The 16193-nt window shown below is 41.5% G+C and overlaps 1 protein-coding gene and 1 pseudogene across 2 annotated transcripts in view; one reads left to right on the top strand and one right to left on the bottom strand.

The window, feature by feature from the left end:
* Positions 1-406, bottom strand: part of FAM214B (family with sequence similarity 214 member B) — a 12240-nt gene extending 11834 nt beyond the window's left edge. Inside the window, exon 1 of one of the 2 annotated variants that reach the window (XM_032396885.1) lies at positions 298-406. The gene's annotated coding sequence lies outside the window, so the exon portion shown is untranslated. Of the gene's footprint in view, positions 1-2; positions 53-297 lie in introns of those variants that run through there. The other variant, XM_032396886.1, reaches the window with a different exon arrangement.
* On the top strand, positions 350-16193 carry LOC116627176 (annotated as a pseudogene).

Below are 16193 nucleotides of genomic sequence, written 5' to 3'. Positions count from 1 at the left end.
ACCTTCTTGGGGCTCGTCCCCCTTCCTAGTTTCTTTAATTCCTTTGGCTCCTCCCCTGTAACACAGGCCCCGCCCCATATGGCTCCGCCCCTTCTCGTCTTCTTTGAGTCTCCCCAGGAACATCCGCTAGTCCCTACCCTTCCCCGATCCCCGCCCTCTACTGGTTTCTCCGCCTTTCGCTGGGACCCGCCCCTCGGATTCCAGCCTGGCAGAACCCAGGCCAGGCCCTCTTCCACCGCGAGCCCCGGTCGGTCTCAGAGACTCTCCTAACCCCCGCCCCTTCTGCGCTCGCCTCACCCGGGCGCTAGCGCTCCAGCCCGGATCCGCTGGCTCTGATTGGCGGCGGTGGCCCCAATGGATGGCGGAGGAGACAAAGTGATGGCTGCAGGTCGCCTGAGGTCCCACCCCGGCCACGTGCGGCTTCTGTGATGACAGGTCTAGAGGGGCGGGGCCTTGGCCCGCAGGGTGCGGGCCTAGGCTGACCCAATCCGGCTGGGGGTGGGGGAGCCGGAGCTGGATTCAAAGCGCTAGCCTGAGGGCACCGAGCCTGACTGGGGCTCTCCCGGGTTTTCGCGGTAGTGTGAGCTGCCTGCGGAGCTTGGGCGTTTTTCTGGGGACGTCCGGGTTAGCGCGTGCATTTGCCTTAATGGGGGAATCTGTGGGGTTTGCAAGGTAGTGCAAGGAGTCTCAGGGGTCTGTGAAGATGGGGAGAATCTGGTTGGTGGGGTCTCCAGTCTGTGAGGTTGAGCAAGTGTCTGCAGCCTACGCTGTGCGGGAGAATCTGAGTTCTGGGAGATGGGCAGTAACAGCCAGATCTGTACCGGTGGAAGGTGGGTCAGCAAGGAATTCTGTGAATTTTAGGAGCCTAAGCATTAATACGAAGTAGAAGAGAGAAGTAGGGCCTTTGCTTTGTACAAGTGTCAAGTGAACTATGTGACAGTTACATATGTTCTGTAATTTAATTAGAGCTTGAGTCTTCTCTCCAATTTACACTCGCCCTACTAGTTCCCGAGATATAGCGGGGGGGCGGGGGGGGGGGGGGAGTCCACGCTTACCAGCTACCTGTAGATGGCAGCACAGGACCCTTGCAGAACTGAAGGGCCCTGAGCCCAGGGCCTATCGGGCCTCTCTGTAGAGCTGGCAGTATAGATTGCGGGTCAAACCTGATAAAGTTCTCTGAAAGTCGCAGATTCTTTAGGTTTCTGGGACTTTCTCTCTGTGAGTAGTTAACTTAAGCTGGTTTACTGAATACCAATTGTATGCAAAGAAAAAAAAGTTTTTTTCTCTGTCCTCAAGGAACTTGTTTAGGTCGTCAATACCTAGATAATTCTACAGACAGTAAAGTTGGAAGGGTTTGGGGTAGTCGAAAAAGCATAGGGTTTGTAGTCATTTGTGTTAGCCTCTGAACTTTGGGTATTAGGTATTTACTGCCTGTATGAATTTGGCTAAATTACTTGACTTAAAAAAAAAATAAATTTAATTGATTTTAGAACAATTTTAGATTTATAGAAAATTTATGAAGGCGGGCGCCTGGGTGGCTCAGTCGTTAAGCGTCTGCCTTCGGCTCAGGTCATGATCCCAGGGTCCTGGGATCGAGCCCCGCATCGGGCCCCCTGCTCGTCAGGAAGCCTGCTTCTCCCTCTCCCACTTCCCCTGCTTGTGTTGCCTCTCTCACTGTGTCTCTCTGTCAAATAAATAAATAAAATCTTAAAAAAAAATAAAGAAAATTTATGAAGGCAATTCAGAGTTTCCATATACCCCACCCAATTTCCCTTCTTATTAACATTTAAATTAGTATGGTTCATCTGTTACAATTAATTAACCAATATTGATACGTTATCATTAATTAAAGTCCATACATCATTCAAATTTCCTTAGTTTTTCCTTATGCTCTTTTTCTGTTCCAGGATCCCATCTAGGATAGCAAATTACATTTAGTTGTCATGTCTCCTTAAACTTCTCTTGGCTGTGACATTTTCTCAGACCCCCTTGTTTTTGATGACCTTGATGATTTTATTATCAGATATTTTATAGAATGTCTTTCAGTGGGATTTGTCTGATGTGTTTCTCATGATTAGCCTGAGGTTATGGGTTCCAGGAAGGAAGACTCCCGAGTTAAAGTGCCAGTTTCACCTGACTGCTGCCCCATCCAAAGCCCCTGACCGGCAGGAAGTAGCTACCATTGCTCTTCACACTTTTTCCCTAACAGCAGGTAGGGTTACCTCTTCAGAGGAGGGAATGATGAAGGATAGTTGGAAGGCAGGGAAGCAGGAACAAAGCCCCCTCGCCCCCCACCCTAAGAGGAAACCATCCTTAAAAGGATTTTACACAGTCCTGGAAGGAGCCCTCCACCCATTCCCATGTGATAGGTAGGTGACAAAAACCTGATTGGATGATAGGTGCAGGGAGGGTTAATCAGATTAAAACAGCCCGTAAAAACCCCTAGATTTATAGAAACTCCGGTGGCAACCCCCTGGGGTCCCTTCCCTCCTCGGGAGCTTTGTACTATAACCTTGCTATCACTCAATAAATCTTGCTTTGCTGCCCACAAAAAAAAAAAAAAAAAAAAGTGCCAAAAACAATGAATCGTGGATCACCACATCAAAAACTAATGATGTATGGTGACTAACATAACATAATAAAATAAAGTTAAAAAAAAAAGTGCCAGTTTCATCACATCATATCAATCTATGTGTGTGTGTGTATGTAGTATGTTTATATACACAATATTGGCATTATACTGTTTATTCATATTACAGGTTTTTATTTTAAATCAATGGCTCTTAAACATTCTCTGAGTATTCTACAAGATTTAAAAAAATTTCTTTATGCGGGGTCCCTGGATGGTTCAGTTGGTAGAGCATGTGACTCTTGATCTCAGGGTTGGGAATTGGAGCCCAACATTTGGTGTAGAGCTTACATTAAAAAAATAATAAAATTAAAGAAAATAAATAAAGAAGATTTCTTTATGAAATATTTTAGGCACAGAGAAAGTTATAAAGAATAACAAACATCCACATTCTTCTCATACAGCTTTATCAAATCTTAATATTTTACATTTGCTTCACATTCTCTCTTAAGGAAATTAATATTTCAGATAAGTTGAGCTTTTATATACTCCTTCCTGATCTCATTCCATTCTCTGGCTTGCTCCTCATCATCTCTCCCCAGAAGTAACCACTATTCCAAACAGGTATTTATTTTTCCTCTACATTTTTTTTTTTAAAGATTTTTTTTAATTTATTTATTTGAGAGAGAGAGAATGAGAGAGAGAGCACATGAGAGGGGGGAGGGTCAGAGGGAGAAGCAGACTCCCTGCCGAGCAGGGAGCCCGATGCGGGACTCGATCCAGGGACTCCAGGATCATGACCTGAGCCGAAGGCAGTCGCTTAACCAACTGAGCCACCCAGGCACCCTCCTCTACATTTTTAAAAATAAATTTATTGACTGAGGTACATGTATTTCTATTAGATATATACTTAGAAGTAGAACTGCTGAGTAATAGGGCATGTATGTTCAGCTTCAGTAGATATTGCCAATATATTTTTTCAAAGAGATTGTAACAGTTCACATTCCCACAATACACGAGAAGTCTAGTTTCTCCACTTTCTTGCCAACTCTTGATGTTGTCAGTCTTTCTAATTTCAACTATTCTAGTGTATATGCAGTGGTATCTCGCTGTGGCCTTAGTTTGCATTTCCCTGATATCTAGTAAATTTGGACAAATCTTTATATGTCTATTGGTTATCTTTTGTGATTTGGGTAGTCAAGTCCTTGGCCTATTTTTCTATTTGGTTGTCTGTCTTTTTTCTATTTGTAGGAGCTCTTTGTATATTCTGGATATGATTCTTTTGTTGGAGAAATCTATTAACAATTACCTTTTCCCACTCTGTAGCTTGCTTTTTTTATTTTCTAAGTGGTGTTTTTCAATGGACAGAAGTACTTTTTTTTTTTTTTTTTAAAGATTTTATTTATTTATTTGACAGAGAGAGACACAGCGAGAGAGGGAACACAAGCAGGGGGAGTGGGAGAGAGAGAAGCAGACTTCCCGCAGAGCAGGGAGCCCGATGCGGGGCTCGATCCCAGAACCCTGGGATCATGACCTGAGCCGAAGGCAGACACTTAAGGACTGAGCCACCCAGGTGCCCCCAGAAGTACTTTTTTTAAAGATTTTATTTATTTATTTGACAGAGAGAGACACAGCAAGAGAGGAACACACGCAGGGAGAGTGGGAGAGGGAGAAGCAGGCTTCCCGCTGAGCAGGGAGCCCGATGCAGGGCTCGATCCCAGGACCCTGGGATCATGACCTGAGCTGAAGGCAGACGCCCAACGACTGAGCCACCCAGGAGCCCCTGAACAGAAGTTCTTAACTTTAATATAATCCAGTTTATTTCATTGTTTGTGGATAATGCATTTTATGCCTGTTTAAGAAGTTTTTGCCTAGCAGTGTCCAGCCCATGGATCCTGTACCTGTGCTTTAATAAAACCACCTTAAAAATAAGTCTTTGCCTATCCCAAGGTAATGAATATATTCTCTTATGTAATTGTCTAGAAGCTTTATTATTTTACCTTTTATAAGACATCTGCAATAGATTTTGTATACGGTGTGAGGTAGGAGTCAAGATTAATTTTTTTTCCCATATGGTTATGGAATTGATCCAGCACTTTATGTTGAAAACATTGTCAAAGTACAATTTCCAAAAAGTTAAAAGCAAGATTCTTGTAAGAATACAGAAAAAAAACATGACAGATTCATTTAACTCATTATTGAGGGAATAAGGAGGATGGTAAAGCATGTTCAATGAGCATTCAAGGAAGGTAGGTATTGTATTGGAGTTGTGGTGGGGGGCGATATGTTTATATATATATATATATATGCGCATATATGTGCGTATATGTGTATGTATATATACATGTGTTTATATATACATGCATATATATGCATACACACACACACACATAGATAGGGATAGAGATAGAGAAATTTTATTAAATAGGAATTGGCTCACAGGATTATGGAGGCTAACAAGTCCCAAGATCTTTAGTTGGCAAACTGGAGACCCAGAAAAGGTGATGGTAGAGTTCCAGTGCCAGTCCAAAGGCCTGATAAAAAGCTGACAGTGTGGCTCCAGTCTGAAAGCCAGCAGTCTCAAGACCCAGGAAGAGCTGATGTTTCAGTTTGAGTCTAAAGGCAGGATAAAGGACCAATGTTCCAGTTCAAAGAACTGGCTAGTCAGAGAGAAATTGTCTCTCTCTTTTTAAAAGATTTTATTTTTAAGTAATCTCGACACCCAGCATGGAGCTCAAAATCACAACCCTGAGATCAAGAGTCACATGCTCTACAGACTAAGCCAGCCAGGCACCCGGAGAAATTTTCTCCTACTCAGCCTTTTTGTTTTAGTGAGGGCTTCAGCTGACTAGACAAGGCCCACCCACATTAGAAAGAGCAATCTGCTTTACTCAGTCTATTCAAATGTTAATCTCATCCAGAAACATCCACTCAGAATAATGTTTGACCAAATATTTGGGCACCTTGTCAAGCAGACACATAAAATTAACCACCACAGGTATTTATAGGCATTTGAAAAAAGAATGTTAGATAAAAGTTAGTTAAAACTGGTTAATGTGGGCGCCTGGGTGGCTCAGTTGGTTGAGCGACTGCCTTCGGCTCAGGTCATGATCCTGGAGTCCCGGGATCGAGTCCCGCATCGGGCTCCCTGCTTGGCAGGGAGTCTGCTTCTCCCTCTGACCCTCCTCCTTCTCATGCTCTCTGTCTCTCATTCTCTCTCTCTCTCAAATAAATAAAAAAAAAAAAACAAAAAAAAAACTGGTTAATGTTGGGGCGCCTGGGTGGCTCAGTCGTTGAGTGTCTGCCTTCGGCTCAGGTCATGATCCCGGGGTCCTGGGATCGAGCCCCACATCGGGATCCCTGCCCGTCAGGAGGCCTGCTTCTCCCTCTCCCACTCCCCCTGCTTGTGTTCCCTCTCTCGCTGTGTCTCTCTCTGTCAAATACATAAATAAAATCTTTAGAAAAAAAAAAACAACAACTGGTTAATGTCTACAGGATAACACCATAACTTTTTCTTTTCTTTTTTTTTAAAGATTTATTTATTTTACACACACACACACACACACACAGCATGCAAGCACAAGTGGGGGGAGGGGCAGAGGGAGAGGGAGAGAGAGGCAAAGAAGCAGACTCCGTAGTGAGCATGGAGCCTGACGTGGGGCTCAATTTTATGACCCTGAGATCATGACCTGAGCCAAAATCAAAATTTGGACGCTTAACTGACTGAGCCACCCAGGCGCCCCTTCTTTTTTTTTTTAAGTTTCTTTGTTTATTTCAGTACTCTCGACACCCAGCATAGGGCTCAAACTCACGATGGACCCCGAGATCAAGAGTTGCATGCTCTTCTGACTGAGCCAGCCAGGTGCCCCATAGCCTTTTCTACTAATCAGAAATCCTTTATATCATTACCAGACAAAAATCTATAAGTTAACACATGACTTCACAGAGTTTTAGTCTTTAATCAATAATAAATAGAGAATGAGTTCAGTACAAGTATATTGCCTTGATAGTTCATCTTTGGCTAGCCCTATTGCCTTTTCTTTGCAGCATTTCCAAGTTGTGGATGATTTTTGTCAACAAAACAATCTTTACCCCCACTGTTTTTCTTAAAACAAGTGCTCATCACAAGTGTTCTTCATTGCTATAATTTTGTAATAAATTTTGATATCTGGTAGTCCATGTCCTTGAACTTTAAGGTTGTAAGATTATATTAACTATTCTTGGGCGTTCCATTTCCATATAAAAATTTTTTTCAGGAAACTCTACACCCAGTGTAGGGCCAAAGTCATGAGACTGAGATCAAGAGCTATATGCTTTATAGACTGAGCCCCTGGCGCCCTCTATATAAAATTTAAGATCAGCTTATCACTTTTCATACACTCACACACACGTACAAACCTACCTACTAGGATTTTCATTAGCATTGTGTTAAATCTATAGACAAGACATTTAGATTGTTTCTAGTTTTTTGCTGTTATAAATAAGTGTTAACTTTCCTTTATTTAATAGAGAGGTTGTAGGACTTCATGGGAATCTTTTCACTTTAGGCCCAAAGGAAAAATTATAATTTGGTGACTCTAAGCACACTGATCTTTTATTTTTATTTTTAATTTTTAAAGGTTTTATTTATTTATTTATTTATTTATTTATTTATTTATTTGACAGAGAGAGACACAGCAAGAGAGGGAACACAGGGGGAGTGGGAGAAGGAAAAGCAGGCTTCCTGCGGAGCAGGGAGCCAGATGCGGGGCTCAATCCCAGGACCCCGGGATCACGACCTGAACCAAAGGCAGATGCTTAACAACTGAGCCACCCAGGAGCCCCAGCAAACTGATCTTTTAAAACAAAACATTGAGGGAGATTTTATTTTGCCAAGAGGAATTTGTGGGTCAACAAGTTGAATATATATTTTAACATATTTCAATGGTTTTAACTTCTTTTTTTTTTTTTTTTATTAAAGATTTTTTTTTTTTATTTATTTATTTGACAGAGAGAGACAGCGAGAGAGGGAACACAAGCAGGGGGAGTGGGAGAGGGAGAAGCAGGCTTCCCGCGGAGCAGGGAGCCCGATGCGGGGCTCGATCCCAGGACCCTGGGATCATGACCTGAGCCGAAGGCAGACGCTTAACAACTGAGCCACCCAGGCGCCCCAATGGTTTTAACTTCTTACATGTTGAGTTTGAGGTACCAGAATAGTCTTCAGGTAGAGAAATGTAGCAGGTTATTGGACATATGGGTCTGAAGCTGATGAGAACAGTCTGAACTAAAGATACAGATCTGGAATCTATTGATATATATATATATATATATATAGCAAATATCTGTGAGCAAGGTTAGGGTTTGTGAAGGAAAAAATGGGCTATACACAGAGACTTGGGGCTCTACTTTATGTCTATATTAACTAATTTGAAGAGGAAAATGAGCCTCAGTAACAGTAGATTAAGGAGCAAGGGGACCCTAGATCTTGTGTGTATATGTGTTGGGGATGTGGGCAGGCCTTGGTCTGTGCCATAGAGCTTTTCATGGTGTCTTGACCACTGGGCAGTGCTTTTTGTTAGTTCTGAGTTACTTTTCTCTACCACATCCCTGACTAACCCCCCAACTCCCAAACCTCTACTCATTTTCCTGGCCCTGTGTGTATTTTGGCTCTTGGAAATACTAACTATTCTCTTTTTGCCAGTAGGGTTGACTTCCTCTAGTTACCTGGATTTGCCCATCTGTCCAGGTTCATAAAGATAGGAATTGATCTCCAGCAACCTAGGACCAGGCAAGAGAGCACAGCACAGCAGCAGTGGGAGCTGGGGAGAGCACTCAGTGGGCCATGGGCAAGTCAGCTTCCAAACAGTTTAATAATGGGGTCCTGAAGACCCGCAACAAGTGCCAGAACCAGTATGGTGTCCCCCTGCACTGAAGCTCTGCAAGAAAACCAACCAGGAGGCTCAGCATTATTCAGAAGTCCTGGCCAGCCCAAGGATGCTTAAACCCAGCCCAGAGTCCAGTCATGGCCAGTTTGGAGAGAACCTGGCATGCGCCTCCTGTGATCAGACAGGAAAGGAGATGGCTGATAGATGGTACAGTGAAATCAAGAACTACAACTTCCAGCAGCCTGATTTCATCTCCAGGACACTTCACAGCCATGGTGTGGAAGAATACAAAGAAGATGGGAGTGGGGAAGGCACCTGCAGGTGAGGGGTCTTCCTTCGTGGTGGCCCAATACTTCCCAGCAGAGAATGTTGTCAACTAGGCTACTTTGAAGAAAATGTCTTGCCTCCAAAGAAGAAATTCATTAAATGTAATGGGAAGATGGCAGACTTAAGGTAAATACGAAGTGCCTAGAACAATGAAAACTCAGCTGTGTGTCTGTCCCTGTGTGTATATGTGCTTGTATTTGTGATGCATCTGAGTGTGTCTTGCACACACACTTGGATATACAGTTCTGCATGAATTTTTTTTTTAGAAAGAGAGAGAGTGCAGGGATGGGGGGGTGGGAATAAAGGGGCAGGGGGAGAGGGAGAATCTTCAGCAGGCTCCACACCCAGCACAGAGCCTGACACAGGGCTCCATCTCAGGACCCTGAGATCATGACCTGAGACAAAATCAAGAGTCAGATGCTTGACTGACTGAACCACCCAGGCATCCCTGCATAAACTTATTCTTATCAAAGGAAGGAGCATATAAAGCCTTTACTCTGATGGTTACCTAGACCACAATTATTTGGACTTTAGGGGAGAAATCAATTTAAAAACTTTTTTGTTATTTTTTAAGCAAATATCTTTTGTACATTTCCTATAATACCCATCTTTGGACTTTTTGTATTCTATTGTTTGTGATGTTTAGAAGTGAAATTCATTTTATGTGATCATGCATTGTGGTCTACTTTTGGTAGATTTAAGAATTTAAAATTTAAGAATGTCTTTTTTTTTTTTTTTAAGATTTTATTTATTTATTTGACAGAGAGAGACACAGAGAGAAAGGGAACACAAGCAGGGGAGTGGGAGAGGGAGAAGCAGGCTTCGCGCGGAGCAGGGAGCCCGATGCAGGGCTTGATCCCAGGACCCTGGGATCATGACCTGAGCCGAAGGCAGACACTTAATGCCTGAGCCACCCAGGCGCCCCAAGAATGTCTTTTTTTCCGTAAAGATTTTATTTTTAGGGGCACCTGCCTGGCTCAGTTGGAAGAGCACATGACTCTTTTTTTTTTTTTTAAGATTTTATTTATTTATTGATTTGAGAGAGAGAGAGCCTGAGCACGAGCCGGGGGGAATGGCAGGGGGAGAGGGACAAGCAGACTCCCCACTGAGCGAGGAGGGTGCGGGATTTGATCCCAGGACCCTGGGATCATGACCTGAGCCACCCAGGCGTCCCAGCACATGACTCTTGATCTCAGAGTTGTGAGTTCAAGCCCCATGTTGGGCGTAGAGATTAACAAAACAAAAAAACCAAAGCAAGTTATTTTAAGTAGTTTTCCTTAGCTCCTGATGAGTCCACAGTTGACAATACTGTTTAGTTTTTGTTTTTTTGAGAAGTCAATGCTGAATTTGAAGTGACTGAAGAATTAGCCTCGATGAATAGTTTACATGAAACAATTACAGGTAAAAATGTTTTCAAGGAAGTTGAGAAAACACTAATTCAGCACAAACTGAAGTGGAATATGCTAAACTGTGTCACAACTGATGGTGGCAAAAATATATGTGGAGCAGAAAAAAGGCTTATTTCAACAAATTTATAAGCCTTGTGAAAATGTAATGTATTTAAAGTGTACAGTTATTCATGGGGTGCCTGGGTGGCTTGGTTGAGCATCGGACTCTTGGTTTCGGCTCAGGCCATGATCTATGGGTAGTGAAATCCAGCCACATTGGGCTCCATGCTCAGTGGGGAGTCTGCTTGAAGACTCTATCCCTCTGCCCCTACCCCCATGCTTGTGTGGGGGTGTGTGTGTGCGCACGTGCTCACTCGAATAAATAAATCTTTTAAAAAAGTGTATGATTATTCACTGCAGAAAGTACTTTGTAGAAAATATGTGAATTTATCATGTGTTATTAAACTACTAGTGTCAAGAGTTGACTTCATTTGCTCTCAAACACAACCATCATCAGTTCTATGGCTTTTTTGTTTTGTTTTTTGGTTTTTGTTTTGTGAGAAATAGAAGCTGAATATCTTGCCCCACTACACAGCAATTTGATGACTTAGTATTGGTAATGTTTTATTATGATGTTTTGAGCAAAAATTGGGCAGGGGCGCCTGGCTGGTAGAGCATGTGTCTCTTGATCTCAGAGTTGTGAGTTTGAGCCCCACATTGGGCATAGAGATTATTTATTATTTATTATTTTTAAGAGATTTTAAAAAAGATTTTATGTGTTTATTTGACAGAGAGAGCACAAACAAACAGGGGGAACAGCAGGCAGAGGGAGAGGGAGAAGCAGTCTCTCTGCTGAGCACGGACTCAGTCCCAGGATCCTGGGCCTTCATCTGAGCCAAAGGCAGACACTTAACTGAGTCACCCAGGCACCCCACGATTACTTTAAAAATAAAAATTTCATGGGGTGCCTGGGTGGCTCAGTCATTAAGCGTCTGCCTTCGGCTCAGGTCATGATCCCAGGGTCCCGGGATCGAGCCCCACATCGGGCTCCCTGCTCCGCGGGGAGTCTGCTTCTCCCTCTCCCGCTCCCCCTGCTTGTGTTCCCTCTCTCGCTGTGTCTCTCTCTGTCAAATAAATAAATAAAATCTTTAAAAAATAATAAAAAAAATTAAAAAATAAAAATTTCATTTAAAAAATTAAGCAAATATCAAGAGGAGAATCTAATAGAATTCTATAAATGCTTTCCAAGCAATGAATATGTTCAATTGAATCACATGCTCATGGACTGATAGCAGTATTTAACAGTAGTTATCTGTGAGAAAAGACAGATGAGATTCATAAAATCTCATTACAGATCAACATTAGTAGTTGAACATTTGCAATTGATTATAATAATAATTAAACCCCAACTAAGCAAAATGCATATTCCCCCAAAGAATTTCATCCTTCTCATTAATAGACCTATTGCACCAAAAACTTGTATTAAATTACTATTGGTTTATTTTGAATGTTACTAATTAAAGAATTGTGGAAATTTGTTTTCTCTCTTGTTGTAGAAGTACCTATACAACAACCTCAATTTTGCTTTTTTTGGCCTAAAACCTAAGTATTTACTGAATGGTCCTTTACAGAAGAAGTTTGCTGGTCTCTGCTCTAGACAGTGCCCGGTACTAAAACTGCAATAACACCCAGTAATTTCTTTTGCTTATTTTCTTCTTTTTTTTTTTTATTATTTTTTTTTTAATTTTTTTTTCTTTTGCTTATTTTCAAGTGTTGGATAATTTTTTCCAATAGTGAGAAACATATGTCCCTTCCCTCATGAAGTTTATATATTTGCTAAGTTAACCATGCCCCCCCCCACTTATTAAGTATTTAAATAATTCTGAAACCTCCAGGTATATATGCAAACAACCCACTTCTTCCTCCTAACCATGACCATAGCACTTTTCACAGTCTGTTTATCCCCAGACTGTGCGTTTTTTGAAGGAATGTTTTATTCCTCTTTGTATCTGTAGCATGATGTGTAGTACTTGGTAGATGCTCAATAAATTTTTCTTTTTTTTTTAAGATTTTATTTATTTATTTGAGAGAGGGAGAGAACGAGAGAGAACGAGAGAGAGCACATGAGAGGGGGGAGGGAAGAGGGAGAAGCAGACTTCCTGCTGAGCAGGGAGCCTGATGTGGGACTCATCCGGGGACTCCAGGATCATGACCTGAGCTGAAGGCAGTAGCTTAACCAACTGAGCCACCCAGGCGCCCCTCAATAAATTTTTCTTGAATGCATTAACACCTATATCTTCTTGTATGGCCTCCTTCTCTGATACTTATCCATTTGTATAAGATTACAGCGTTAATCATAAGTAGATATTAAGTAAATACTTGATAGGAATGAATAAATTGATTTATGGGAATTCATTGAATTGTTTGGCATTCTGATTTTCAGATTTTACTACTTAGATAATCCTGTACAAATATCTTTTGGCACAGGTTTTCCCCCATTTATTTGAATTATTTTCATGGAGTATATCTCTACAGTGGAATTTTATTCATTTGGCAGTATTTACTAAGTTCCAAATATACCAGGCTAGGGACACCTGGCTGGCTCAGTCAGTGGAGCATATGACTCTTGATCTTGGGGTCATGAGTTTGAGCCCCATGTTGGGTGTAGAGATTATTTAAAAATAAAATCTTTAAAAAAGCAAAAAACAAAACAAAACAAAAAAAACCAACCCCAAGTATGCCAGGCTAAGCCATGGATTTTAAGCACGGGGAGTAACTTTTCTACTCTAGGTTTGCTGCTTTGGAATTTGTAACTTCTCTGACTCTTCTGAGCTCCTTCTCATGAATCTCCACCCTATTCCTTAATTCTCCCTTAAAAACATCCAGTCACCACTGTACAAATTGAAGATGAGGGGCGCCTGGGTGTTCAGTTGGTTAAGCAACTGCCTTCAGCTCAGGTCATGATCCCATGGTCCTGGGATTGAGCCCCGCATTGGGCTCCCTGCTTGACAAGGGGTCTGCTTCTCCCTCTCCCTCTGCTGCTCCCACTGCTCGTGCTCTCCTGCTCTCTCTCTGCCAAATAAATAAAATCTTAAAAAAAAACAAAAACAAATTGAAGATGAGTTCAGTTTGTGCTAGACTATTTTCCCTATTGCAATAGTATATTGCTGATTAAAATCTGTCCTAATCACTTTGACTAATATCCAGTTTTGGTTATCTTTGACAATAACCAAGCCTTAAAACAGTCTCATTCATTAATTTGTTCATGTATTCAATTAGTCAACAAATCTTTTTTGGGCACTATTACCAGATGTTGTGTTATGTGTTAGGGATAACGATATAGAAAACAGGTCCTTTTTTGTTGAGGAGCTCTGAGTCTAAAGAAAGGATAGATATGCAATTACTTTTCAATAAGATAAGATCTATAATGGAACAATATACAGGTGGTTTGCTTATTTTCTTGTTTTCCCTCTCTGACCATTTCTTTTTGGGCTCTTTTTCCTGCATCATTTTGTATAGTTTATGAAAGTATTAATATAGTTTTAATAAGTAAATATTTTTAGGTTACAAAACTTGACTTCTCATCTTTGTATAATTAAAAAACTCCAAATTTGAAGAAAAAGAAAAGGTTGTGTATTCAGTTAAAAAAAAAAAAGTAGGTGTGCTCTATAAATGACCTTTGTTCCTTTCTGATTCTATGTAGTCTCCTGGCAACCATAGGGCTCCAACTCTTAAACTCTTTGCAGCTTACTCTTAAATACCTGTACAGGTTCAATGTTTCCATTTCTTGATTTGTTCATTCAACTTATTCCCTGTATATGAAATACCCTTTCTCCCATATTTGCATGTTCAGTGCTATCCATACTTTGAGATCCATCTCGTCCACATGCTACTTTTCTCTCATGAAGCCTATCTTGATTCCTCCCATAGTTTCTGCTGAATTCCTCCAGTACTTAAGAGGCAATATAGCACTGTGCCTAACTGAGCTCTGGTGAAAGATACAGTTGGGTTTGCATTCTAGTTTTGCTTAATTTTCTTATTAAAAAAATGGTGATTAAAATAGTTATATCTTTATTGATCGGAAGCTCTAGCTCTAGCTTGGACTGCTTTCTTAGGGTTCAAGTCCACATCATCTGTCTAATGGGTACATATGCAAGAATATACCTGACAATCTCAAATTTAATGTATATGTCCAAAAGGAAACATCTTTCTCCCCAAACCTATGCATCCTTGGTTTCCTATCAGTAAACTGTAGCATCATCCTTTCAGTCAACCTGACTTTAAAACTCTCTCTCCCTCCAGTGGTTTGCTATAAAGAAAGGATATTCTTATTCTCTACTATATTCATAGTCATTGTGTGCCAAGTTCTATCACATTAGTTCCTTAACACTGAGAAGTGTTAAAGGGATTGTCCTTTTTCTTCCCCTTCAGTTCCATATTTCACTGCCCTAGTTTAGTTCCTCATTCTTTCACAGATCTTTCCTATCAACTTGTATACTTTTTACGGATATTAACTGTGCTTTGTTTACTTTTGCATCCTCTCATTAAGACTGACATAAAAGATATTTAATAAATATTTGTTAATTAGTTATTTATACTAAATTTCTCTTTAGGAATTGGGAGATATTTCCCAAGAGACAGGGAACTTGCAGGAAGAGTAAATTTTTAATGGCCCTGGAGCATGGCTCACAGATAGTCATAAAGTTGGTAGAGGGTTCCCCTGCATCAGGGTTCTAACCTGGACCCCTTCCTTCTTACCCGAGGGCTCCCAAAAAAAGCAGCAACAGAGCTAAACCTAGGTATTTTGGTCTTAACCTCTTGAGATTCTTGGGTTCTCTTCACTACCTACTTTCCTTGATCCCTCCCACCTTCCTTCTTATTTCCTGGATTTCAGAATCCTAGCTCTCAGCTACCCGCCAGCTAAATCTTAAATATGAATTCCATTCAAATGATGAAGAACTTTCAAGTATTGTACTGGAAAAACTAATGAAGACTGTGGGGCATGGACGATTGGTTTTCTATCCCGGTTTGAGTTGCTTCTGAAGATACATTTATCTTGCTAATGAGTATAACTGGTGCCGGTCAAGTGCCTAGAGGGCAGAAGACATCATTGCGTTTTTCCTCTAAACTTTTTTTTTTTTTAAGATTTTATTTATTTGAGACAGAAAGCAGGAGCAGGGGGAGAGGCAGAGGGAGAGGGAGAAGCAGGCTCCTCACTGAGTCGGGAGCCCGATGTGGGGCTCCATCCCAGGACCCCAGGATCATGACCTGAGACAAAGGCAGATGCTTAACTGGCTGAGCCAACCAGGCGCCCTTCCTCTGAACTTTTAACTGGGAAACTGGGATGCTTCTGAGTTTACATCACAACCTTTAGACTCTTGCTCTGCTTACCTTCCCTTTACTTCCCAGTCACATTCCTCCCTTCATGTCCACAATCTAAGTAACAACAAACATGTATTGGGCATTTTTGTATGTACTAAGTAATTTAGACGCAGTCCCTCATTTAAACTTCAAAACCATCTTATGAAGTAGTTACTATTATTATTCTTCGGGAAATTGAGGCCATGTAGCTTGCCCAAGGTCAAAGTATCAGAACTAGAACTCAAATCCAGGTGTGGATGGCTGTCCCAGTGAGGCAGTACCTGGTGGTATTCATGTCCTTGTGTAATCCCCTGCCCTTGAATGTGACTTGCTCCTGACGCATAGAATACAGCAAAAATGAGGGATGTCACTTCCACGATTAGGTTAAAAAAGATTGTGACTTCCATTTTGCTAACAGACTTTATTGCCTTCTCAGCTTGCAGGCTTTGATGAAGCAAGCAGCCATGTTGGAAAGGCCCAATGACAAAGAACTGAGACCAGCCAATAGCCAATAAGGAAACGGGGCTTTCAGTCCAACAGTCTAGGAGGAATTGAGCCCTGCCCACAATTATGTGTGTGAGCTTGGAAGTGGATGCTTTTGCAGTCAAGCTGGCACTTTGATAGCAGTCTGTAAAAAACCCTGAACCAGAGGATCCAATCAAGCCATACTCAGTTTCCTGACCT

The sequence above is a fragment of the Phoca vitulina genome, unplaced genomic scaffold, assembly GCF_004348235.1.
Source record: "Phoca vitulina isolate PV1807 unplaced genomic scaffold, GSC_HSeal_1.0 scaffold94, whole genome shotgun sequence".
NCBI classification, from domain to species: domain Eukaryota; kingdom Metazoa; phylum Chordata; class Mammalia; order Carnivora; family Phocidae; genus Phoca; species Phoca vitulina.
Note: the sequence above shows the minus strand (reverse complement) of the source record. Positions and strands in the feature narration are given on the sequence as shown.